The following is a 3,564-nucleotide window of genomic DNA, read 5'->3' on the forward strand; positions in this document are numbered from 1 at the left end:
AACTATATGTGACCTCCTCCCTGGGGGACAGACAACCAAAAGTGGGTGAAGGGAGACGTCGGACAGGGCAAGATATGACAAAATAACAATTTATAAACTAACATGGACTCATGAGGGAGGGGGGAGCGGGGAGGGAGGGGAAAAATGAGGACCTAATGTCGGAGGTTTAAGTGGAGAGAAAATGTTTTGAGAAGGATGTACAAATGCACTTTACACAATTGAAGTGTGTATGGATTGTTATAACAGTTGTATGAGCCCCTAATAAAATGTTTAAAAAAAAAATATTACAACTTTGGAACCCTTATGGGTAAGTTCTACTCTGTCTTACTAGTCAAAATGTATGCAATAGCATGCAACAAATTTATTAGTGTGTACAAATTCACATTTATGCATATGCACATAAATGTCATACGTGTTCTAAAGCTCAGACGTCAGACATTTTGTGAGGGAAATTAATTAGATTATAATTCTATTTTTTCATGAGCCACCAGTATTTATATTAGCAGTCCAATGCTTAATCCACTATAACACCCTGGTTCTCCATCTCGTTCTAGCTCTCTTCACACACATACATATCTTGTGTGTATACACATATGTTTACAATATGCTTGGTTATATGTATATGTAAATTTATCTTAGACTACATGTCTTATTCTAGTGGAGGCACAAAAACTGGTATCTGTTGTTATGCCTCATCACTCTGCACTGTTTCCTCTGAGGCCTCTTGGAAGCAAGACACTGATCTTTCTTAGGCAAAGTGCTCTATTTCCATTTCCTAAATTTCCTGTCTGCTATGTTCCAGGAGAATCACTTCTGTAATGTTAATATATTGAGAATGTAAGAATATGCCTCAGCAAGCGTGCTTTCCGTTCTTCCGACTACCGACAGATGGCAATAGTAGTTACTGGCTTCAGTAGAAGTACATAGTCTGTGAATCACCTTTCAGTAGCTAATAGGTTAGTAAGTAGAAAGGTTCTGATTTCATGCTAGAACTATATTCATGAAATATTTCTTGACCTAGAACATGTCACTTTTAGTAAAATGGAGAAATGATTCTTAGAGGAGAGGACACGTAAGTGTCGTTTGAGGCTAAATGCATTCTCTGCTCCAGAGGACTTCTCCCCAATGACCGGAACAATCTTTCGTGCATAAGATTTAAGGTCATTGGTTGTAGAATTGTCAGGCTAACCTGACAATGGATAGTGGAGATTATGTTTTTCTGTTATTGTTGTTGCTAAGTCAGATCCAAAACAGAATGCCATTAGGCAAAATAGAACAAAATAGTGCCTAGCATTGCCCCATCCTCATAGTCCTTGTCATTTTCACCTGTTGTGGTGAGTCCATCTCTTTGAGGGTCTTTCTCATTGCTGTTGATCCTCTCCCAAGCAGAATGTCCTCATGCAGAGAATGGTCCCTCCAAAGTCAATGCGACCAAATCTCGCAATCGTTGATTCTCAGCAGCATCTAACTTCACTTTCAATACAGAGGTATTCCTTCTTTGAACAGTTCATGGTATACTCAAAATTATTTTCCAAAACCATAATTAAAAGGCATAATTTATTCTTTGGTCTTCATTATCCATTTTCCAAGCCCTGTATGTATATGAAGTGATTGGAAAAATCACAAATTGGATCAGTCACGCTGTCAACCTTCAGGTGATATCTTGGCTTTTGAACACTCTCAGGAGGTCTTTTGCACAGATTTACCCAATGCATTATTTGAATGTTGACATCCACGATTTTTCTGTGATATCTTGGCAGCAGCTTACATAGACATCAGTTGTGGATCCAAGTAAATGGAATCATTCACAACTTCCATGTTTTTCTTGGTATTGGAACCTCAAATGGTTGCTCACACACTTTTAAGATCCATTCTCTACTCCCTGAGGCAGCATGGAGGCTATGTAATGTCCATTGACCGTGAGGTCTCTGAGACGGACGATGTTGCTAAGCTACAAAGCCCAGTGACATGTTTCCTCTGTTTGCTTATATCTAAGAAGTTTTCATGACTTTGACCCTTGTACATCCACTATACTCATGAATATATTTGTGGCATAGGTAAATACATAGGAAACACAGAGGGAAATATCCTATGTCAAACTTTGTCAAGTACATCCTGCGGATTCATATAGTCTCACCAGTTCAGCCTGCATGTCTATCTGTTAGGTTTCTGGGATGGATTTCCCCTGTTCTTGCTGCTCAACACTGAAAGAATTCACATGGCAGAAGCACTTTTGTAAATCCCAGTAACTATTATGAGTGAAAGGGAAGTATCAACAGTCTCAGATGGTACATGCTATCTCTGGAAAGCGTGCAAGGCCAGATGGGAGGGGTTAGGGGGCTGGGGGTGGGGGTGGGGGGCAGGGAAGAGTTTGCAACTAAAAATGGCCGATTCAGAGAAGCATGAAAAACCACGTTAAAAAAGGAGTCAGTGGAGCAAAAAGAGGATTGCAAACTAGGAAACAAACAAAAAAGGGCACCTGATGAAAGAGAGAGAGCTCCGGAAGTGGAAAGAGAAGCCTGCCCTCAGCCTCAGCTTTTTATCCCCTCCTACCCCCATGTGAGGAGGGAAGGGGCGTGGTTGAGGGTATTGGCTATTCGTAGTGGCTGAGTTTAGCCTTAAAAATTTACCTATGACGAAGTGTTGCTGGTTTCTAGGTGCCTGCTCGGGGCGGCCTTCATCTGCATGCCGGATGACCGTGGTTTGCACATGCCCAGCTGTGGCTCATCCCCACAAGTTTCTAATGTGTGTCTGGTTTCTCTCAAACCCCTTTATTGGGTCATGGCCACCTAATTTTCATTCGGCGTAGGTGTTCAGTGGATGCATCCCCATTTATCCCTAATCTTACAACCCATAGTGTCCTCTGTCATTTTTTAACCTTCCTCACTCAAGAATATATCTCTTCCCCTTCACATAGGTTAACGTATCTAATCTCTAGGCAGTAATTACTCTTCCTTTATTCGTACTCGTGGTAATCTTCCATCTTTTGATGCTTCCTGCATGGGTCAATATTTTGCCTACAGAATCTTTCAATATTGCAACTGAAGTCTTGAATTTGTTTTTCCATTCTTTCAACTTGAGAAACACTGAGCATTTTCTTCCCTGTTGCTGGTGTAGTTTCATGTCTTTGAAGATATTTTTACAATACTCCTTCCATATCTCAAACCACCCTTTGCGGTGCTGTGTTTAGCTCCTTTACTTCATAACTTTTCCAGTCACTTTAGCGACTAAACATTTAAGAGCAAGTTCCAGAGACATCCTCGGTGGTTCTTTTTTTCTTGTCTTTTTAAGGATCTTATGAATTCTACATGGATGGTGTGCTTTATTCCATCCTGTAACTCCTCTGGCATTCAGTCCTCAGTGCTCTGTGTGTCAAATCTAGTCAAGAAGCAATCCCTACAGTCAGGTGAGATACATCCAAGGTCATACGTTTACTTTTATGAATTTGTTTTAATTTTCTTCAGCTTCAACCTAAGATTGCATGAAAAAAATTGATCATTTGTTCCAGTTTGTACTTGGCCTTTTTTTTTTTTTTTGCTGATGAGATTGCGTTTCATCACTGTA

The sequence above is a fragment of the Echinops telfairi genome, unplaced genomic scaffold, assembly GCF_000313985.2.
Source record: "Echinops telfairi isolate 266 unplaced genomic scaffold, ASM31398v2 ScPeMD7_11;HRSCAF=52, whole genome shotgun sequence".
Lineage (NCBI taxonomy): Eukaryota > Metazoa > Chordata > Mammalia > Afrosoricida > Tenrecidae > Echinops > Echinops telfairi.